General features: G+C 37.4%; 1 protein-coding gene across 2 annotated transcripts in view; it reads right to left on the reverse strand.

Moving 5' to 3' along the window:
• Positions 1-24,509, reverse strand: part of LOC120772246 (CCR4-NOT transcription complex subunit 11) — a 37,478-nt gene extending 12,969 nt beyond the window's left edge. The window contains exon 1 of one of the 2 annotated variants that reach the window (XM_040100742.1): positions 24,360-24,509. The gene's annotated coding sequence lies outside the window, so the exon portion shown is untranslated. The remainder of the gene's footprint in view (positions 1-24,359) is intronic. The other variant, XM_040100743.1, reaches the window with a different exon arrangement.
• Between the last annotated feature and the right edge of the window lie 445 nt (positions 24,510-24,954).

Raw genomic sequence — 24,954 nt, forward strand, 5'->3', positions numbered from 1 at the left:
CATGACTGTTGATGAAATGGACTTTACTTTAGAAGGTATGTATGTATGTATATTTTATGCAATTTAATACTTGGTTTATGTTTAGCTAATACGTTGTACGGGGTTTTGAAAACTCATATAAAAATTTTTGTATTATTTTTATTTTCAAGTTTTTAACGTATGCAACTCAAGGTAGGCATAGCTCCTTCGATTAGAGAAAGTTTGAAATCTTCAGAAAATAATAAGTCTGGTAATACTACATGCGAAGGCAGGCAATTGACAAGTGATGAGACATTAGCTTATTATAAACAGACGCGAAAATGGTCTTTGAAGACGGGACATAAAGTTTTTCCATCCTATTTTAGTTTACGTAAGTCTAAAAATTTGTGTTACCCTGCAGATAAGCATATTTTGGTAACAGAAACACGCACCGAAATTAAACTTCAAGCCATTTTGGATAAAAACGCTAAACGTTTAATTGAAGCGCAAACTAAAGTTTTCAAAGACAATATATCTTCTGATTCGTCATTCACACTAATCAGCAAATGGGGATGTGACGGGAGCTCCGGTCATAGCGCTTATAAACAGAAATTTGAGAACTGCGATGCTACTGATGAGTAGCTGTTTGTTTCTGCTATTGTTCCATTGAGGTTGGGTGACGATGCCAGTCAAAAGTACTCTGTCAAAATATTTTATGCCAATTGTAATGGACTTACAAACAGATTTCTATGATTTTCAACCAATGAAAAACGCGATGATTAGTAAAGGATTTTCTACGAACGCACTATTATTGTTATTGTAATTTTCTCTATTTTATACGTTCAAGTAAATGTTATCGTATGTTCTGAAATATAAAAAAAAATAATAATTAAATATATTTCTTACACAAATTTTTGTTTTCTATTCGCAAATCTAAGAAAATATATTAATTTTTTATATGAAACTTAAAATAATTAATCAACACGACCAAAACAATTAAATTTTAAACTGAAATATTTTTGTCCCCCTAGCTTGTATTGAACTGTGGGCCGGCCTGTTGCCTTTTAAGTTGCCAACAACGTTTCTTTGTCCTTTCCCAATGTGCTGCCGACTAGCGACGTGAGGATTTTATTGCGGTGTTGGCATTTTGCGAAGCCATCGGGTAACACATCGTTTGGCTTTGTCTAATGGTGTAGTGTAAATTACCGGCTTAAATAGCTCGCGCACTTCTTCGGGTCCGAAGAGGCATGGCAATTGAATTAAATTTCAACTGTGTCATCATATATTTTTGGATTAGACAAAGCCCTGACAGTAGTCCAAAGCTTACTTACACCGGTGGAGAGGTTACAGGATTTCAAGTGCTCTATCCACATCATCCGCTTTATTGGCTTACCATTTGCCCAATCTCCAAATTTAGATTCCTTGTCCGGGGATCACAGGGATTTGAATTGCGTAACGTGTCGCTCTCGCTAGCTAAAACAGCGTCTTCGGCGGAGTTCCGCGATTCTTCCTGCCGGGATGAAGCAAGCGGCTGCTGCTGTGATTACCTTGCGGAATTGATGTTCGCCCACGATTACGTCCGTAGGAGTGGATAAAGCGGTGAAGGCGCTCTTAGTAAATTATGTGGAGCCGACTCAGTTAGCTTTGTTAAGGTAACAAATTTGCGGTTGTCCACAGAAATGAAGTCGGGAGGTTACCTGATTGAGATAATCATTGGCAGATGGTCTATTGCGAGCGTTAGCATATGGAGCCAGGATAACCTATTTATCAGATCACCGCTAGCAATGGTAATCTCGGGCGAGCTATTACTGGTGCCCATAATTCTAGTGGGGCTTCGCCTTCATTATGATGAATGACGAATCGTCTATCTCCATCCCACTACGGCTGGCAGGAATGCCAAACATCGTGGTGCGTGTTAAAGTCGCCTAGTACCAAACGGCTTTCACCACGAAGTAGCGCACCTCTAATCGGGTGATATCCTGTAAGACAATATGTAACTGAATGTATATATTGAATATTTAGAGCCCGACATCACCTGACCGGATAGCTACACCCTAACATTCTGATCAGAATGGGAATCACGTTGCCTATTAGATCTCCTACGGACCGTGGGGATCCTTTGTTGGCCACTCAGGTAGAGTGGCGGCGTAGGCCGCGAACTAGGCGCAGGTTGCACAGCCATAGAGGCTACGCTTTTGACAATTACTACAGCGGTCATATAAAAGAGCGCAAATTCGACGTGGGATTCGTGGTGGGAGAAAGATTCAGTCGGCATTCACTCCGGTGGTTGAGCCACAACCCGCCTCAGAGCCAAATTTTTCAACATAATACTGATTTACGTCCACGCTCCGGCGGAAGAGAAGTCCGATATGACCAAAGAAGCCTTTTTATAAACGGCCAGAACGCGCTTATGACAACTGCCCCCGCCACGATGAAAAATTTGTGCTTGACGATTTGAACTCAACGATGTCATCTTTTGCTCAACTGTCGGAACATTCAGCCTACAAGGCGAAACCTCTCTAAATGGGTTGAAGCTGATCGACTTCACAGGAGCCTGAAATATAGTTGTCTGTAGTACTAAATTCCAGAACCAGAAAATTCATAAAGCTACTTGGCTAACTCTTGAAATATTAACGACACTCATCCAGTGTTCTTGCCGTGGGTACGCTCCGAGGACCTAACATTGACTGGGACCACTATCTTGTTGTAGCGAAGATACAAACACAGGGAAGGTACGACGTCGAAAAGCTAATAATAACTGTTAGCGAAACGGTTTTCCACTCCAATTGCACTCCTGCTTTGTGAGAGCACTTATCAGCAACTCGATATAAGGGAACTATGAGACGACATTTCAAGCTCCCTACGTACAACTGCAAATGAAACCATTGGTTTTCGTAAAGGTTGAAAGAACAGACGGTACAATGAGAACTGTCGTGTCGCAGTGGAAAGAAATCAGATAGCCTATCTGGCAATGTACCGGTCGACCACAACATGAGGAGAGATATCGAGATTTAAAGACGGAAGCGAAATGCATATGTAGACAAAAAGAAAGAGACCTAAATACGTGAGTATGAATAGCTTGAGATTCTGGCCGACAGGGGTAATGCTCGAAAATTTTTACGAAAATATGCGGTGACTAACGGAAGGTTGCAAGACTGCAACGTATTCTTGTAGGTCCCAAAGTGGTGATCTAGTGGCTGATGTTCAGCGCATGCTGAAGGGAGGAAATACTTCTGCAGGTTGCTGAACGGCAGTGAATGTGTAACACCTAGAAATGGCGAACCGCCCAATCGATAACGATGGAATAGAAGTTACATTGCCCGACAATGATTGGGCAATTAACCGCCTGACCTACCGGACTTGTTTTTGTTTCTCTGAAGCGCTGTGAATGGTACATTAGGTACCCATCACAACAACAACCAACGCAAAAAGAAAGTTTATTAATTTCTTGACTACGGGGTGTTGTTTGTTGTCTTTTGATTCCTTGAAAAATATGTATGTATATAAGGTAGCACTGATTACTTGTTATAATGTACAAATGAATTAGTGAAGCGTTAGTAGATATGAAAGTGCAAAATATATGTAAGCGTAAAATTACTATAAGCTAGTGCTCTTATCTTCGTCGTTGGCCTTCGTCCACGCTCTAAACAAATAGCCCTGATCGAGCCAACACCCGGGTAACCTAAGTCTTTTCTTATTACATTAAGTAATATAAGTAAGGAGGATGGAGTCATGTGTAGAAGTTCACGCAAGTGAGGAAAGTTCTCTGATCGTCATTCAGCTCTCGACTTCAGGTCTTTGACCAAGTATCCTCTGGGTAGCCTAAGAACATCCGTTTGAAGGCGAGCTAAAGTGAGAAGGCGAAACATCCCCTCCGCAGGGTTGTGCGTTGGGTTTGGGACCCACCACGTAAAAAAAACACCCCCCAATGAAAGGAAGCAATAAGCCTCGGATGAGAGACCCCCCTTCAGATGACGACAATGGCAAACGAAATAAGGACTACGAAATAAGGGCATGCACCTCGTGAAAATAAAGGCTGACATCACCGCCGTCCAAAAAATGCGATGGACGGGACAAGGACAGAGACGAGTAGGTCCTTGTGGCATTTACTACAGTGGCCATATAAAGTAGCGCAAGTTTGGTGTGGGATTCGTGGTGGGAGAGAGACTCCGTCGCCGATTACTGTCATTCACCTCGGCGGATGAACGTCTACCCGCAATCTGCATCGAACCGAGGTTCTTCAACATATCGCTTATTTGCGCCCACGCCCCGACGGAAGAGAAGGACGATGTGACCAAAGAAGCCTTCTATGAGCGCTTGGAGCGCACCTGTCAGAGCTGCCGTTGCCACGATGTCAGAATCGTGCTTGGCGACTTTAACGCGTGGGCAAATAAGGTAAATTTGGCACTACGGTCGGTAAATTAAACCTCCACGACGAAACATCCCCAAATGGATTGAGGTCGATCGACTTCGCCGGGGTCCGAAATATGGTTATCTGTAGTACTAGATTACAGCACAAGAAAATGCATCAAGCTACCTGGCTGTCTCCGGATCGAAAAGCCACCAACCAGATCGATCACGTTGTGATAGAAGGAAGACACGTCTCCAGTGTTCTAAACTTGCGTACGCTCCGAGGTCCTAACGTCGACTCGGACTACTATCTTGTTGCAGCCAAGATTCGCACCCGCCTCTGTGCAGCAAAAAACGCACGTCAACAAACACAAGGAAGGTTCGACGTCGAGAAGCTGCAATCACAACAGACAGCCGAACGATTTTCTACTCGGCTTGCACTCCTGCTCTCTGAGAGCACTAGTCAACAACTCGGTATAAGGGAACTGTGGCACGGCATTTCAAACTCCTTACGTACAGCTGCAACCGAAACCATTGGTTTTCGGAAAATGCAAAAGAACAGCTGATACGACGAGGAGTGCCGTGTCGCAGCGGAGAGAAAACAGACTGCCTACCTCGCAACGTTACGATCGACTACAACACGTGCGGGATGTGATAGATACCGAGAGTTTAAGAGGGAAGCGAGCCTGTAGAACCCCCAAAGGTGATCTAGTCACCGATGCCCAGAGCATACATAAATTATAGAGGTAACACTTCTCCAGCCTGCTGAATGGCAGTGAACGTACAACACCAGGAGAAGACGAACCCGATTCCTTCATCAATGACAATGGAGCAGACGTTCCATTGCCCGACCATGAAGAAGTTCGAATAGCAATTACCCGCCTGAAGAACAACAAAGCGGCGGGGCCATGGATTGCCGGCCGAGCTATTCAAACACGGCGGTTAAGAACTGATAAGGAGCATGCATCAGCTTCTTTGTAAAATATGGTCGGACAAAAGCATGCTCAACGATTGGAATTTAAGTGTGCTCTGCCCAATACATAAAAAAGGAGACCTCACAATTTGCGCCGACTAGCGCCAACTCAACATCGCATATAAGGTTCTATCGAGCGTATTGTGTGAAAGATTAAAGCCCACCGTCAACAAACTGATTGGACCTTATCAGTGTGGCTTCAGATCTGGCAAAACAACAACCGACCAGATATTCACCATGGGCATAATCTTGGAAAAGACCCGTGAAAGGAGAAGCGACACACACCACCTCTTCGTCGATTTCAAAGCTACTTTCGACAGCACTAAAAGGAGCTGCCTTTATGCCGCGATGTCTGAATTTGGTATCCCCGCAAAACTAATATGGCTGTGTAAACTGACGTTGAGCAACACGAAAAGCTCCGTCAGGATCGGGAAGGACCTCCCTGAGCCGTTCGATACAAAACAAGGTTTCAGATAACTATCGTGCGACTTCTTCAACCTGCTGCTGGAGAAAATGATTGGAGCTGCAGAACTTAATCGAGCAGGTACAATCTTTTATAAGAGTGTACAGCTGCTGGCGTATGCCGATGATATTGATATCATCGGCCTCAACACCGGCACCGTTAGTTCTGCTTTCTCCAGACTGGACAAGGAAGCACAGAAAATGGGTCTGGCAGTGAACGAGGGCAAGACGAAATATCTCCTGTCATCAAACACAGAGTCGTCGCTCTCGCGACTTGGCTCTCACGTCACTGTTAACAGTCATAACTTTGAAGTCGTGGATAATTTCGTCTATCTTGGAACCAGCGTAAACACCACCAACAATGTCAACCTAGAAATCCAACGCAGGATAACTCTTGCCAACAGGTGCTACCTCGGACTGAGTAGGCAATTGAGAAGCAAAGTCCTCTCTCGACGAACAAAAACCAAACTTTACAAGTCACTCATAATTCCCGTCCTGCTATATGGTGCAGAGGCTAGGACGATGACAACTGATGAGTCGACGTTGCGAGTTTTCGAGAGAAAAGTTCTGCGAAAGATTTATGGTCCTTTGCGCGTTGGTTACGGCGAATATCGAATTAAAAGACAGCGGCTACGCTGGCTAGGTCATGTTGTCCGAATGGACGGAAACACTCCAGCTCTGAAAGTATTCGACGCAGTACCCGCCGGTGGAAGCAGAGGAAGAGGAAGACCTCCACTTCGTTGGAAGGACCAAGTGGAGAAGGACCTGGCTTCGTTTGGAATATCCAATTGACCCCACGTGGCGAAAAGAAGAAACGACTGGCGCGCTGTTGTTAACTCGGCTATAATCGCGTAAGCGGTGTCTACGTCAATAAAGAAGAAGAAGAATATTATTATATAATATTACTTACGCCCGGTTTCACAGTCCATACTTAAGTTGTGCCCAAATAAAATGCTAGCTAATTGCTAATTTAGCATTGTTGCAGACTGAGTCGTTTGCGTTTCATAGTCAATGCTTAATTTCTATAAAATTTTATTGTGATATATGGCAACATATATGTTTCACAAATGTAATTTATAAAAGACAATACATAAATTTGCGAGGAAAATTGTATCGAAAATGATTGAGAACAAAAGAACGCCGAATTTCACCGCTACCGAGTCGGAGCACCTTTTGGACTGGTGGAAATCCCAATCCGATTTCATATTTTTTCACAAAAAATAATTTTTATTATTATGCTTTTGACAAATAACTGAAAATTCAAAACAAAAATCAGCTGTTACTTAAGCACTGCTTAAGTCTCCCATTTTCAGTACTTAAGCATAACTTAAGGTAGTGGTCTGGTAACTTATGCCTGTTTTCATGACTTCTTTGGAGGGTGGTTTTTTATAGGAAAATATAAATTAATTATCTTGAATATTTAGAGTGTTTTTATTTGGATATTGAAAATATAAAAAAAAATTATTTGAATAAATTTAATACTTTATTACTATTATTATTGTCACTCGAATGCACGTGGGTGGCCCGGGCGATTTTGGCTCTTGAAGTTATCTGAAATCAAATATTTTTGATTATTCTTAATCTATAGACATGTCATTCTGGTCGGAACTACTGAAGTGATTTCAAGGGTAAATAACAAAATGGCGTACTTTGAAAAAAAAAATCCTTTTATTTTAGCAAAGAAAAGGTTATAAAATAAAAAGTTAGGGGTGAAAAAAATTCTCATTAGTACCGACGAGAACTATAAGTGTGTAGAACAGCCTGTTTAAAATTTAAGGCCAAGTTCCTCTAAAAAACGTAATTTTTTTTGATACTTTTTATTTTTATTACAAAACATGTTGAGTAATCAATTTTTACATATATTAAATTACTTGAAAAAAAATTTTTTTTTTTCAAAATGGCGGTCCTGAAAATGGCTGCTGAAACTCATCTGGTTCGTAGATGGATGACATCATTTCTTGGAAAAGAATTATCTGAAAGCAAAAAACAAAACGGTTTCATGTTCTGTATCGAATTACCTACGGCCTCAAGCAGAATGAAACATTTTCAATGAAAAAAAAAATGGCGGACTTTTGAATTTTTTTAGCCCTTTTCCACTTTTAATTGTTTATAACTTTTTTAAATAATAATGAATATTTCTGGTTCTGCTTGAGGCCATAGCCAGACATCTAAAGAGTAAAATGCCTTTGGTTCATATCGATAAGTGCAATAGTTTTGAAATGCGAGTGTCATACATGCGTGGTTCGGAGAAAAATCAGTTTAAACCAAAGGCACGCAGTAGCTGCCGCTACCGAAGGCGTTCGAGCGGCCGGATTTCCCGCTGCGCTCCTCACTCTTTTATACCTGCTTCTCGGACTTGCTGACCTTCGGGACTAATTCTATACTATTTTTACAAGTATACAGTAGCAATTTATGAAAAAAAAATTGGATTTTTTCAAAATTGTTTGGAGGAACCTGGCCTTAAGCAATCGGTTTAGTAGGAAAAAGGTTAGGACCCGGGCCGACCAGAAAAACAATGTTTTGAGAGAAACGCGTTTAAAGTTTTAAGTTCTAAAATTTTTTCGATTTGAACCCAAGTTACAAGACTACTACCTTAAGTATGAACAGTAAAACATTATTTTCCTGTTTTATCTTAAGCACAACTTAAGTATGGACAAAATTTGTGCAGTGAATATATCACTGAAAATAAAAGGATAAAGTAGCGAATATAAACGTAAGTAGCCTTAAAGTAATTTGCATACATAATTATATATAGAACACATTTTAATTTACAGCAAAATTGCCGAAAACTCTGATGTTAACAAAAAAGAATTGTGGGCTGCAGCTAGGGAAATACGATTTTTAGATTTCCAAACGGAGGAACGGCAAGTAATTTAAATTGAGTGCAATAGTGCGAAAAGTGAATAAATAAGAAATAATAAAAATCCGGTGTTACAATTTTTTTAAGAAACAGGAAAGTGTAAAAAAATATCGATACATTTCGATATTTTGAAATTAAATTTCTTAAATATATAAATGTAGCGTTATCACGAGTTCATTTAAATATTTTCAATATGGAATTGATAGTAATATTTAAATAATATTTAATTGCATAATTTAAATAATTAAAATCAACTAAGCTGGATAAAAAAGTGTAAAAAACAATTTCGATAAATTTCGATATTTTAAAATTTAATGGGTATTTATTTAATTTAATATTTTATACCGGTTAATTTGAATAGATAAGGTTATAGTATGTTTGGGTATTTTTGCACTATATATAATATACATATGTGGTTATTTTATGTTTTTTTTTTTTATAATTTTTTCTTTTAAATAGACGTAAATTTTGGCTCAACAGTTTAGGTGTTTTAATGTTTCCGATGAAATACTTAAACATATTTTTGCTTGTGAGCGATATTTTTAGGCAATAATGCGCCTTGAAAAGCGATTGCATTCGAGGGCCGTTCCCGATATTAATGTAAAAGTTGAGCCTACATTTGACGTCCCAAATTCTGAATTTCATTGGGTTTCGAAGATTTTGCTCCCCAATTTGATGAAGCAGTCTCAAATGCACAAAGTGCACCGAGGCAGCTTTTTCCAATTATTGAAAAGGAAAATGAAGTTGGAGTTTTAGAGCCTCTTCCATTTTTTGAGAACGGTGTAGGAGTCTGACAGAAGGTACAGAGAGGAAAAAGAAATTGAGGGAAGAGAATAGGGTTTTGAAAATAAAGTTAGATAGAACAGAGAGAATAGAAGTTTAAAGGTCCAGTTAAAGTTAGAAAGATGTAGGGAACAGTTAAGGAATAGCTCATTTAGGGAACAGTCAGACCGTCTTTCATTAGTTTGTAGCAAAGTTCCCCCTCAGTTATCCCGAGGATAGTAGTTAGGATAGGAGTAGTAGTTTAGAAATTAGTTTTTTTAATGAAAATGCGCTTAGCTACTTTTGCGGCTTTTTTATATAAAAATTTTCAAATTGCACACATGCTCTCTGCCTTTACCATATTTAGGAGATGAAATTCCTTCGGACGAATTCATCTTCATGTATCAAAATCAAATAGACAAATGCAACTTAATGAAGCCGCCAGAGGATTTTCTTGAATTTGCGAAAATGTTTGGAAACAAAATTTTTGGAAGAATTCGACAGCAATCGTCATGAGATAGAATACCGTCCCAGGATTTCTGGAGTAAAATGGGCATGATCGGATAGTGGATGTTCTCCAGATCAAGAATATACTATATAGGTATAGCCGCATAAACCTATAGTTTTCGAAATATTTGCGTTTATAGCTGATAATTACCACTATTTAAATTACGTATTTTTTGGATTTAAAATTATTATTACACTTATATTTCCACTAGAACTTCACTAATTGGTTTGTAAACATTTATTTTACATTATACATATAGTGCAAAATTAGTTTTAATTCAATATCTAACTTATTGTTCAAATCTATTTACTTAACAATAATGAAAGAGCTACAAACTGTCCAATAATCAGTGTTACCATACTAATATATTTTAACAAACTAACAAAAAATACAATAGAAAGAAAGATTAACAAAAAGGAGTTTTACGCCGAAAAAAACTTGACACACCCTGGTATTGGACCGACTAGGGTTATTTTTTTGAATTGCTCCGAAGGCCGCCAACGTACAGAGGAGTTTTAGGCGAAAAAAACCTGACACACCCCATTGGCGGCTAATAAAAAGAAAAATCCTTTTTTGTGTATAATCTATCTTCTTTATTTCTTTTAGCTCATTTACAAAAGATGTCGATAAGGTAACACTGATTATTTGACAGACTGTAACCCTTTAGTTGTTGTCAAATAAATAGATTTGACTTCTGTTTTGCACTATATAATGTAAAAAAAATGTGTACAAACGATTTATTGAAGTATTAGTGAACATAAAAATGAAAAATATAAGAGTTAAATTAATTTTAAATCGAAAAAATATGTAATTAAAATAGTGGTGATTTTCAACTTTAAAAAAATCTCGAAAACTTCAAGTTTCCTGCGGCTTTATCTGGAGAACCTCCTCTATCCGACCATACCCATTTTATTCCCGAAATCCTGGTACGACATACTAAAGTTTCCCTTTTTTTATTTTTAAGTGGTTACAATAAGAGAACTTAAACTTCCAATAGAAAGTAAAAACAAGAAAAAACGTTAACTTCGGCTGCATCGAAACTAATATACCCTTCACCGGTGCATTTCTTTTAGTAACTATGTGTTCAGTTTGTATGGAAGCTATATATGCTATAGTTAATCGATCTGACCAATTTCTTTGGAGATTACATTGTTGCTTTAGAAAATAATCTATACCAAATTTGGTGAAGATGCATTTTCAAATGTGAAAGTTTTCCATTCAAGAACTTGATTCCGATCGCTCAGTTTGTATGGTACCTATATGCTATAGTTAACCGATCTGAACAATTTCTTCAGAGATAACATTGTTGCCTTAGAAAATAATCTATACCAAATTTGGTGAAGTTACATTGTCAAATGTGAAAGTTTTCCATACAAGAACTTGATTCCGATCGTTCAGTTTGTATGATAGCTATATGCTATAGTTAACCGATCTGAACAATTTCTGCAGAGATAACATTGTTGCCTTAGAAAATAATCTATACCAAATTTGGTGAAGATTGGGGCGGGTCGATTTAAAAATCGCCCATTGCTCTATGAAAATCATATTCTAGGGATCAAAATAAGATACTTTGCCGAAGGAACCATACCTCTAAAACGAATTTTGATGTCCCCCAGTTTGGGTCGAACCTTTGGGTAGGGACAAACTTTGAAAAATCCCACTTTGACCCATTTAGAGTGCTCCAATCGCGTCCAAATGTCTGACCGATCCCCACTAACTTTGGACGGCCGATCCACCCATGCCAGTGGCACACCCCCTGGAACTCCCCTGAGGGGTTCCCCATACAATCATACATTTTCCGGTATAACCCGTATAACCCGTTTGGATTTTTCCATGATGAGAGGTTTTTCATGCTTATCTTTAATTTTAAAATCTTGCAAAAGAGCGGTTCCCAATGCTGATGCTACTCTGTCAGGCACACCAAATCTGTCACATACCAAGGCAAAGTTAAAACAATCGTATCTCTCTGTGTATTGTGAACTTGTGCTTCTATCCATATCTTCTTGAACCGGTGGCGGTGCGTATGTTGAATCATCGGGATCTTATTAAGTTGGCATTGATGACATAGACGTCGCTCCTTGCTCTTCAGTTTCCATCATAAATGCATTCATTGTTAGTCTTCTCTGATTATGTTGATCGTGCATGAACTCTTTGAGGCGTTCGGGAACCCAGGCGCATGCACATGGAGCTGCCTTCAAATCGCATTTACATGTTCCAATGTAAAAAATTGTTTCCAGAGATTTTACATACTGATAAAATAATTATAGATAATTGTTGGGTGTTGTTTCTTCTCTTGATTGGCTCTTGATACTTGTCAAGCAATTTATTCATTTTATTACATACACTTTTTTTCAGCATTATTTCCATACCAAGTTTTTCCCAAATTCCAATCAACTTATCTTGTACTTGAACAGTGAATGATTTATGGGAAAACTTTTTTGTTCTGTTTTAGCACGTTCGCTTAAGTAAAAATAATATCTCAAGATATCCAGATGGGTTGGTAAATTAAGATCAGTCAAATCAGTAGACACACCCAAAACAGTAACATCATGCTTGGGTATATGACTCATTGGGTTTTCGATAGTTGTTGATGTAGCTGCTTCATCTTGCGGTGTAGAATATGGTGGATTCATTGTAAACTTTTTGATTTGGAATGGTCACTTCACTTAATCAACAGTGTTCAGGGTATAAAAATCAAAAATTTTCAACCAGGTAGGCTAAAGAGGCACTAAAATTAGAGAGCAATTTTTTAAGTAAAATTACGATTTGGATTTAAATGTAGGCATTTGTATATATGTAAATATTTATTCTGCGATATTTTTATATATTTTTTTACATGAATTGCCATTTTTTTTTTCGTTATGTGTATGGGGTATTCCATACCAAATCGACCACTTTTGAACCCGACCCCTTTAGATTTTCTGAAACTTATCCATCCTTTTCTACCCTTTGAAAAACATTTTTGGGAATTTTTTAAAAAATTTTTGTCCAACTTCAAAAAAGTTATGAATTTTTCAAAAAAATGGCATTTTTATTTTCAAATAGCCATAATTTTTGTAGAAATTGACTTTTGGGGACCTTTTTTTTAAATTTTTGGTTTTGAATGAATTTTTCGAAAAAATACACGAAAACAATTTAACACGATCAATTATATAAAATAATCGGTTTTTTTGGAGTAAAATCAAAATTTTTTTTTGGAGGTTCGCCAGTTTTTTTTTTCTCAAAAAAAAACTTTAATTAATTTGGCAACTATTTCTGCTAATCCCGGAGTGGGCCGATTTTGTTTTATATTTTTTTTATTTATTTAAAAAAAATGAAAAAAAATTTTTCCGTAAACTTTATTTCTATCATATAAAAAATATAATTTAACGATTTTACAGTATAATATTCTCAATTTATAGACTTAATTTACGTGTAGTTTCAGCAAAATCTAAAGGGGTCGGGTTCAAAAGTGGTCGATTTGGTATGGAATACCCCGTATATATTAATGAATTGGGCACATTTCTGATTTTTATGGTGCCGCGACCTGAAGATACCGTTGGAAAGAGGAAGTCCTCCTGATTAAAAAATATAGGGTTATAGGTACCACAGACGCTTAGTTTACGAGACATTCGACTTTAAAGTTCAAAAATTCCCAAAAACATTTCAACAAGCTATTTCACACTTTATGCACATTTTTCACTTCAAATTAATGTAATTGAACTGTAATCATTTAAGCAAATTCACAATTTACACTTTTTGTAGGTTTTATAAGCAAAAATCTTATATTTTAAAAATCACTTTTTACACTCGTAGTGAGCATCATTTATGTGCTAACAATTGTAAGGAAATGGAGAGCTGCTTTCGACAAAATTCCTCTTTCTTTATTTAGCAATCTTAGTTCTAATGAAAAAATGTGTATAAATTATATTTCAAATTAAAATGAGTATAAACAATCTTACCATGCATATGGATCTTTTCTTATTGAAATTTAATAAACAACTAAGTAGGGGAAGGTGGGGAATGTTGGGCCACGTTTTGATTTCGGTTAAAAAGTCACATAAAAGTCATTTTTTGTGAAAATTCCAAAGCACGGATTTGTAGTGCGAGTCGTAACCTTCCTTTTGATAACATTGGTTTGATAAAATTCTACAAAAATTTAAAAGTTATAGCCATTGGCGCAAAAAACCTGATTATGCGATTTCGAAAAAAGGTGGGGAATGTCGGGCCAGTATATCGATTAAAACATGATTGTTACCGATGAAAATCGTTTATTTATCAATGGAAATGAAAGAGAGATTCATAAATAATAAGAAAAATAGGAATTGGTGAAAAAAATTATTCCGACTCGCAGTGGATGCAGGTGTAAGTGTTCTGGTTCGGTCCGGCACATTTCAAGTGAACCCCTCGATCACAAACGATGCAATGGGCCGTGTTTTGACGATTCTCGTGCTTCGGCATCTTTTTCTTGCAAATCGTGCAAAAATCGAAGTCCTCTTCGATGTCGGTTTTGGTCGGAGACGGGCTTCTCTTCCGTGGCGTCTTCGATTTGCCACGGCCTTTTTGCTTCTTGGCTGCTTGTTCATCGGCTGCCTTCGTCAATTTTTGTCGCTTTTTTCGGCCTTGTCACGCAGATCTGCGACAACCTCAGGCGATGTCAAAATCGTTGACTCCATTGTCTTGCCTTACGACGCGCCAACTTTCCGAGCAAATTCATACGCGAGCTTACGAAACTCCATCAAACTAATTCCATAGTTGATGTCGCTGGCCTGGAGAATGTAGCTTATCAGCGCCTTCTCTTGTTCGATGTTGAAGATCTGAAATAAAAAAAAAATTATTTATTATTCGATGAAAGAAAAAGAAAGAAACCAGCAGAACTCACTGTTTTTGTGCCCATCGTCGTGCTTTCAGCCAGCAAATTCTTCATTACATCGGCATTGGCAGTAGTAACGTCGATGCTCGCACCATCAAATGCTGCAATATAACGCATCAGGTTGGTCCTCGGAATTTTGTGTGCAGTCGCAGATTGTCGAACGCTGTTGTGATGTATTTTCACCGACTTGATCCAAAATGTTGTCGAAATCAACAATTTTCTCTTGTTTGGGATAGTACCGCGGCATAATGACAAAAAAAAAATTTTTCGGAGCACGAAACTATCAGGAAATGAAAAACTATTGTGTTGTTGAAATTCTGCACGAAAAATCACTTATACACGTCAAATATATGAAGTTAGCATGTCAAATGTAAAAAACTATGTGGCCCGATATTCCCCGTAATAATTCGAGATTCCCAAACGCTCATATTTGCAAAATGGCGGTGGATAATGAACACAATGTAAATTCGTGCAAAATTTCTTTTGTATGTCGAAGGCTAAAGGCTCAACTAATATTATAAACATATTTACCTGGATGAATTTATTGGAAAATGTGAAAAAAATCAACTGTACACAGAGTTGAAAAAAACTTTCGGAGTGTCGAATTTCTTTTTGTTGTCGCAGAGAGGTTATAACATGTGTTCACAGCTCGAGTGCTATATAGAAACTGAGCTTAGTATGAGACGAGCCGATGACAGTTGGTTGCAGCTGTCAACCTATACTAGGGAAAAACAATATCGCGCTCGGGATTCCCCACCTTCCCCTAATATTAAATAATAATATTAAGAAATAAAATACTTAGGTTACCCCGGGTATTGGCTCCATCAAGATTATTTTTTTAAAGGAGTACTTCAGGCACCCCAGGTATTGGATCGACCAGGGTTATTTTTGAAACTACCTCAGTCACCCTAGATACGAGTATTGGCACGACCAGGGTTATTTTTTTTAAAGCGCAGCCGAAGTCTGCCAACGCAGAAAGGAGTACAACGCCAAAGTACTTCAGTCACCCTGAGTATTGGCTTGACTAAGGTTATTTGTTTAAAGCGCGGCCGAAGGCTGCTAACATTGAAAGGAGTACTGCGCGAAAGTACATACTTCACCCCGAGATGATTTTATAATATTATCATAGAGTTTTACTTATTTGTGTTGAAATATAAATCATATATTATACATATGTATGTGCATACATATATCGAAAAAGTGTTCACACCTCAATGATAGCGTGAAAAATGTTGGAAAGTATTTTTTATTATAGTTAATATAGAAAAAAGAATTACGCCAGAATACAAATAAAGAAAAATCGTTGAAATCCTTCATATTTCATGTTTAAGATGTGGCAACGCTCGTTTTCCTCATAATTGTCAACAATCTAACCTTTTCACGATGAGTGTGCTAAGTGATTTTAAATTAATAAATTTAGCTAAAATATAAGTAAATAAGATAGAAATGTAAACTTGATTCACTGTTTAGAATGTATATTTAAATATAGAATGTAAAAAATGTGAAAAAATTTAGTGAAGCATTAGGGGTATTCAGAATCTGGTGCAAATGGTCTTGCATCCTTGCAATTGCAAATTAGCAACACTAAAACGCCATTGTATTATTTTCAACACTGGTTTGCAAATTATCAGCTGCTGTCAAAAGTAAAAACATTGTAAACAAGGAGATGAAATGGAGTAAACCGGTTTGAATAAAATAAGGCTAAAACACGAAAAGCCGAATAAAAAGTGGAGCGAAAATGAAATCCAGAGTATACTGGATTTCTTGCAGGAAGCACATGAAGTAAAAGTGAAATTTGTGATCACACTCAGGTGTTGGTCCAATCAGGGTTATTTTTTTCAAGCGACGCCCAAGGCCGCCAATGCAGAAAGGAGTTCAGCGGCCTGGTGCACAAAGGAATTCTATGCGAAAACCATAACACATTAGGGGTAATATTTGTTATTTTGAGAACAAAAATAATTGAACAAACGTTAAATATTGAATAAAAGTTATTTTTGCGCTATTTAATATAATATAAATAGTTATAAACGAATTAGAGAAGTGTTAGTGGATATAAAGGTTTAAAATATAAGTTTAAATTAATTATAAATCGGAGAAACACGCAGTTTAAATTCAATTTTTGAACTTTAAATGCAAATATCTCAAAAACCATAACTAAGCGGCAACTATATGTATATATTTTCTTGATCTGGAGGATTTCCTCTATCCGTACATAACCATTTTAAACCCAAAATAGGGGGATGCTATTTTAAAATTTACGCAATTTTTGAATTTTTAATCGGTAATATTTTATAAAATACAAGTGTTAGCACCATTATTTTTGCATATTCCTCCTCTGACGAAGCTCCCCTATTCGCACATACCCCATTTATACCGAGCTTCGTTTTTTACCCGACCGCCAAAGTAATCGGACTCGTGCCATGAATTGTTATCGTTTTGTTGATCTATATTTTTAATGTAAATAAATTTTTTAATGGGTGATTTAGGCCAAAAGGGAAACAGAGCACCCAAAACTAGCTTCGGTAAAGCGCTGTTTTGCATACTTCCTGGATGGTGTGGAAAGTGCAATTGGACATTTTATATTAAATGCCCAAAAATTCTTATTTTGTTCGATCTGGACACAAGTCAGAAAGGAGATAATAGGCTTAAACGACAAACAGAGGCCGTTATAATAAATCCAGCAGACCGAAATAGCTACGCCGAAGTCCTCAAGAATATCCGTAGTAAGCTAAATCTTAAAGAAGCCGAGGTCAAGATCAAGGGGATCCGCAAAACAAGACCGGGCCCTATTACTAGAGATAGAAAAGGGACAGCTTCTGTGAGACACTTAAGTCCACCTGCAACCGGGGCCGACCTTAAAACTAAGGCTACCATGGAGATCAGAGACCTCGACTCGCTCACAACAAAAGAGAAAGTAGCAGTGGCTGTCAAAGAAGCGCTACAGGACCCCACTGAAGACATCAATTAATATAACAGCTCCTAAGAGAGAGCAGGTAAGGGCATACATAACGCTGCACCAGGATAGGCCAGACACACTGATGCGACAGGCACGCATCAATATTGGCTGGGTTAATTGCAGACTGCGGCTAAAAGAAACTCCCAAAAGGTGCTTCCGCTGCTTTGGACCAGGGCACTTAACCTGGGACTGCAAAGGGCCCGATAGAAGAGGACAAATTGTTTGCATAAATTGCGGCCAACCAGGGCACAAATTGAAAGAGTGCACAAAGCCTCCTTCATGCTGCCTTTGCGAAGAGGCTAAACTCGAAAAATTCGATCACATTCCGGGCTACGCAAAATGTACGGTATATAGGAACTACCGAAACAGATGAAGATCCCACAAGCCAACATGCATAGATGCAAGGCCGCTGACGTACTACTCTCGCAAATGGTGATGGAGAGCGACTACGAGAGCAAGTAGCCATCATTACAAGCGAGCAATACAAAAGGAAAGAGAGAGGTACCTGGCTAGAAGATAGCAGCTCAACTGCCGCTATATGGTTACCACCAGGGAGTAACGCCACCACTGTAAGCAATGGGAACGGCAACGGTTTCGTCTGGGCCAAGTGCGACTTTTTTACAGTACTTAGCTGCTACTTGACGCCAAGCGATAGTATACAGGGATTCCAAGAAAAGCCCGACAATATAGAGGACACAGCCAGGTCCATAGAAGGACAACTGAATATCGGCGGAGACCTAAATTTCAGAGCCGCAGAATGGGGTTTGCCAAATATGGACTCGAGAGGAAAGCGCTTTCTAGAAATGGCTGCGCGGCTAGGTCTAATAGTGCTCAATATGGGAAATGCAACCACACCGAACATTACCCTATCAACAGAACGCATGGCGGACTCAATTTTTTTTTGAGAGTCCTGGAAGATTACATTGGCAGCGATCATCACTACGTTTCTTTCATGATCGACATTGGAAGAAACGCTTACCAGCTCAGAAAAAATAGTAGTAGAACACGAAAGTGGAATATTTCGAAACTAGACATATCGAAATTAATCGCCGCAATAGACGAGCAGAACCCATCTAGCGACCCCTCCCTTGTAGCAAGAAAAACAGTCGAGCACCAAACCAAAGCCTGCGAAAAATCAATGCCCAAGGCTTCCCACAGCAAACGTAAAGCAGCAGTTTCCTCACATGCCTCCGCCTTCGCAGATCCTACACGAGATCTAGGCGCAGAGGAGCCGCACCCCAAGAAGCCGAGCAATACAAAGCAGCAAAAAAGGAACTGAAGCACGCCATCGACGACAGTAAAAAGAAAAAATGGGAGGAACTACGGGAGGATATAAACAGAAACCCCTGGGGGCTAGGGTATAAAATATTGATGAAAAATCTCGGCGCTCGCGCAAAGCCACTTGACGTAACCGCTGCCAAAATGGATCACATCGTGAACACACTATTCCCCACACGCGAAATAAAGGCCAGTGATTCAGAAAAAACTCTAAGTACTGCGCAAATCCCCCAGTTCACCCTTGAAGAGCTGCAAGTAGCCACTGGCAAGCTCAAGGCCAACAAATCACCCGGCCCGGTAAAAATATTAGTGTAAAATGCATTCTAAATCGGGGAAACACGCATTTCAAATAGTTGATTTTTTGAACATTAAATGCAAATATCTCATAAACAATAAGTCAGCGGCAACTATATGTATATATATTTTCTTCATCTGGAGGATGTCCTCTATCCGTACATACCCATTTTAACCCCGAAATCGGGGTATGCTATTCTAAAACTAAAATTTACCCAATGGGAATATTTTAAAAAATATAAGTTATTTTTACAATATTTTTGCATATTCCACCTCTGGAGAAGCTCCCCTATCCGCACATACCTTATTTGTACGGAAACTCGTTTTTTTACCCCTCCGCCAAAGTAATCGGAACCGTGCCAACAATGGTCGTATGGCAAATGTCTGGTCGATATACAGTGTATCACTGAAACAAGTATGCACTATATATTGGCGTAAAAAAAGTCAAATGATTTGCAAAATAAAAAATATATATTTCGTGTTTTTTACAAAAACAACTACTCATAATATTGCCTTCACGAATATGACAGATTGATATCATTGACATATTCTGTTATTAAGAACCGTATGATTTTCTCAGGAAAAAGCAAAAATCACGTCACATAAATAAGTATGCAACTTACCATTTCAGTAGGGTTTCCATTGATACAGTGTTCATACGTTTTTGAAGCAATAAGTAGTTTTTTTTATAAAATAATAATTTTCCAAAGTTTTCATTAAATTTCATCGGTAATTGCAATAATATTTTGATCATGGAGCCCCCTTCAAGGAACTATCACAAAATTTTGAAAGATGATATTATAAAACTATATAAAGAAAACAAAAGTCAGAGGCAAATTGGAAAAATAATAAATACAAGTAATTCTAATATTCAAAAAATAGTAGAATACAAAAAATGAGGGGAATACAAAAAATAGGGTAGGATCTGGACTACAAGAAATATTTGATTCCAAGGATCGGCACATTATCACACACAGGATACAGGCTAATCTGAAGAAAAGTGTTCCAAAGGGGCGTACTGAAAATAAAAATTGAGACCAGTAAAACCTGACATCCCCAAACTAATTGTCGAGTGCTGTATGATGCTGGTTCCTATGGTCGTATTGTCCGTAAAAAGACATTTATAAGCAACATTAACAGATAAAAAAGATTAAACTTTGTGAAAGCACGAAAGCAAACATAGAGAATATTTCTGCAATTCTGTTATTTTCTCAGATGAAAGTAAGTATAAATTTTTGGGTCAGATGGACAGGAAAAAGTATGGAGAAAAGTAAATACAGAGCTTGATTCACGGAATATTGCTGCCATGGTAAAACATGTTGGTGGGTCGCTCATGGTTTGGGGGTGTATGGCAGCAACTGGTATAGGGAATCTTGTATTCATTGAGCATACAATGAACAAATATTATTACCTTAATATATTAGTATCAAATTTAAAAGATAAAGCGGCCAAATTGGGAATCATTTGTCTTCCAACACGACAATGATCCAAAACACACCGCTCACATTGTTAAGGAATGGCTACTATACAAGACTTCCAAATAATTAACAACACCAGGGGGCCTATTATGTAACTGGATTCGAAAAATAATTTACTCGAGTTCGGATTTTTTATATTCTGTAACTCGATTTTCGAGCCAATTTTCGAATAAAATATTCGTTAACTTTTGAGTTGTAGAAAGCAAAAACGAAAATTGTACGTGTTTGTTCTGGCATAGGGCGGTACAACTGTCGCATAATGATAAAGTAGATCCGAATTGCGAATAGAATACATTTACGAATCGAGATACAGAATTGGGCCCCAGCCCAATCTCTTGATGTGAACCCTATCGAACATTTGTGGGATTTTATAGAGAGAAAAATCAGAAGACACCAAATAACCCGCAAAGAATCTTTGAATCTTTAATCGAAGAATGGAGCAAGATTCCACCTTCAGTGACCCAAAAACTGGTAAAGTCCATGCCATCCGAATTGAATGCAATAAAAAAAATCCAAAAGCTACCCAATAAAATATTAACGGTCCATCAAAGCTCAAATTAAAACCGTTGGAACTTTTTCTTTGGAATATACGAGGGCTGCTATATATATTTCTGGCCTAATAATGAAAATAGAAATATTTATCAACGAAAATGGTTTTATTGTTTTTCAAAATATTCTCCATCAAGATTTATACACTTTTGCATGCGCTCAAACCAATTTTCGAAGCACTTTTTCCACTCCGATTGAGACACCTCCAAAACATGGTTTTTGAATGCTTCAACAGCATCTTCTGGCGACGAAAATCGTTGACCACGCATTATTTTCTTGATGTGTGGGAATAAAAAGAAGTCATTGGGTGCCAAGTCAGGTCTGTACGGCGGATGACCCATCAATTCGACGTTTTGGCCGGTCAAAAAGGCGCTGGTTTGAGCCGATGTGTTAGAGCTCGCATTGTCATGGTGCACAATGATTCGTCTTCTCTTGTTCGTTTTTCGAATTTCTGCGAAGACTTCAGGTAAACAAATGGTGGTGTACCACTCAGAATTGAAGGTCCTACGTTGCTCAAGCGGTACAGTCGCCACATGACCAGTTTTGCCGAAGAAACAGGCGACCATTTGCTTCGAAGTGCTTCTTCCACGAACAACTTTCGTTGGATTTGGCTCGTCTTGGAACACCCACACGGTCGATTGCTGTCTTGTTTCGGGCTCATACGCATAGATCCATGATTCGTCACCTGTGACGATCTTATAAACGTCTTTTGAAGCATCGCGATCGTATTTTTTCAGCATTTCTTTACACCAATCCACACGATCCTTTTTTTGTGCGATTGTCAATTTGTGCGGGATCCAACGAGAACAAACCTTTTTTACGGCCAGGTGTTCATGCAATATCGAATGTATGCTGGTGGAAGAAATGCATAGGCATGCCTCTATCTGAAGGTATGTTACATGACGGTCTTGTATTATCAGTTCACGTACGGCATCGATGTTTTCGGGCACAACGGCTGTTTTTGGACTACCTACACGGAATTCGTCTTTGAGCGAGCGTCGGCCACGATTGAATTCGTTGTACCAGTTTTTCACAGTGCTATAGGATGGTGCTTCATAGTCATACAAAGATTTTAGTTCATCGATGCACTCTAGTCGTGATAATCCACGTCGACAGTTGTGAAAAATGATCGCACGAAATTTTTCACGAGTTAAGTCCATTTTATGGCCGAGATGAATTTTTTAATTCCCTGTAAATAAAACAATTCACGATTGAATGACAAAACGTTCTGAGTGATGTTATGCTAAAAAATGTCAAACTTTCCAATGGAAATGTCAGATTGCACCTAGCAACACTTAGTGTTGCCTAGGCCAGAAATATATATGGCAGCCTCCGTATAACTACTGCATACATACTTTGGTGATGTAATTTTTAGCTATTTAAACCTTTTTTTATCTAATTTGAAAAATTGTTAATTTAAGTTTCTGTTTTTGGCACGATTCCGATTACTTTGGCGGAGAAAAAGACCGAATTTCCGTATAAATGGGGTATGTGCGGATAGAGGAGCTTCTCCAGAGAAGAAATATCCAAAAAATAATATACAAATAACTTTTATTTTTTAAAATATTCACGATTAAAAGTTCAAAAATTTGCACTAATAACATATGGTATTTCTCTATGTTTCACTAAATTTTTTTCATGTTTTTCACTCTGTATATTTAAATATACACTCTAAACATTAAAATAAGTTCACATCTCACTTTTATTTTGTTATATTTTACCTAAATTGATTAATTTAAAAATCACTTAGCACACTCATCGTTGAAAAGGTTAGATTGTTTACAATTATGAAGAAAACGAGCCTTGCCACATCTTAAACACCAAATATGTAGGATTTTTAACAATTTTTCTTGATTTGCTTTTTTGCGTGATTCTTTTTTCTATATTAACTATAAAAAAAATATTTTCTACATATGATTTATGTAACTGAAGTATTTTCGCGTAGTACTACTCTCTGCGTTAGCGGCCTTCGGCCGCGCTTTAAAAAATAACCCTGGTCGAGCGAATACCCGGGGTGACTAAAGTACTTTTGCGTTGTACTCCTTTCTGCGTTAAAATAAAAAATATATATTGAGTCTCGTTAAAAAGTGGTTATATTTTTTGGTTATCTTGCACGGATATTGAAACAACATTTGAGTTTTCGTTATAAAATGGTTAAATTTTGGTTATTATATCGGTCAGCGCTTTCCATTTCTTTTTGATAATACGTTGTTTCGTATATTAGGTGACAATATATATAATATTATTATATAATATTACTATTTAATATTACTTATTTGTTTATTAAATTAAATAAAGAACATATCCATCCGATAGAGGAATTTTTGGGAAAAAAAGAATTTCAGCGAATTCCCTTATTATCACATGGCACCGCTCCATTTCGTCGAAATTTTTAGCACACACATGATGTTCACTACGAGTGTAAAATGTAATTTTTAAAATAAAGATTTCTTCGGTAAAAAACTGATAAAAGTGCTAAAATGTGGACTTATTTAAAAGTTTATAGATTAATTTAATTAATTTGAAGTGAAAAATGTGAGTAAAGTGTGTTTAATGTGGTAAAATAGCTTGTTGAAATGTACGAATTTTGGGAATTTTTGAACTTTAAAGTCGAATATCTCGTAAACTAAGCGTTTGCGGTACCTACACCCCTATATATTTTTTAATCAGGAAGATTTCCTCTTTCCAACAGTACTTTCAAATCGCGGCGCCAAAGAAATCGGAATTGTGCCGTTTTTACTATTGCTTTTAACTAAAATATGAAATAACTGAAAAAAGGATATATTATTAGTTCTGCGGCATTTTTTTCTCAAAACAAAACGGATAAACACAGCGCATACTTATTTCTGTGATGCACTATATTAAAAATTGAGGGACTGGTTCGTATACATACTTATATTCAGCCGGGCAGACTCAGATTGTCACGATGATCAATTATATACAATATATGTACATATCTATACTTGGTATGATCTCCGTGATACAAATTTCGAAGTAAACTAATGCACTCCGTTTAGAGTATAATAACTTGGTACTGAAAATTTATATAAATACAAATATAAAACTAAACTAAACTTACGTAGTAACTCGGTTGGCAATAGATGTTGACTAAAAATACTTTATATTTGTTAATATTAACAAAGCCGACTGCAAAATGTTTACTTAGAAATAGTTCCGCAAAAAATTGTTAAAATAACGTAGCATCTGGACAGGCAATTATAATTGTCCACAAAAAAGAATTGCTGAAAAGATTGTCAGGCACCGTGTTGACTAAATAATTATCATTACAACTATTGCTGGCAATAAATTGACGTAATGGCGGCAAGTCAACACAAGGCTAATGTAATAAGTACATACATACGCCCCTGTATCATTCAATGACTAATAAATTCTTTTTTATTCATGTAACTTAAATAACAAAAATAAAGATATTTGTAATATGTAGGTGCTTAAATTTCTAGCAAATAAAAAAAAAAAGTCTAAAAAAAGACAAAAAAATAAGTACATCAGGTATCAGTGAACGAAAAAATGTATCAGTTTGAGTTTTCTGTTTGATTTTTATTTACTTCTTTCATCAGTATTTAGTATATCCGCCATTATTTTCAATTCCTTTTGAGATTCGTTTTGACATACTGGAGAAAAGTTTGTGGCACGTATCAATTGGAATCTCATAC

Source organism: Bactrocera tryoni, chromosome 3 (assembly GCF_016617805.1).
Source record: "Bactrocera tryoni isolate S06 chromosome 3, CSIRO_BtryS06_freeze2, whole genome shotgun sequence".
Classification (NCBI taxonomy): Eukaryota; Metazoa; Arthropoda; class Insecta; order Diptera; family Tephritidae; genus Bactrocera; species Bactrocera tryoni.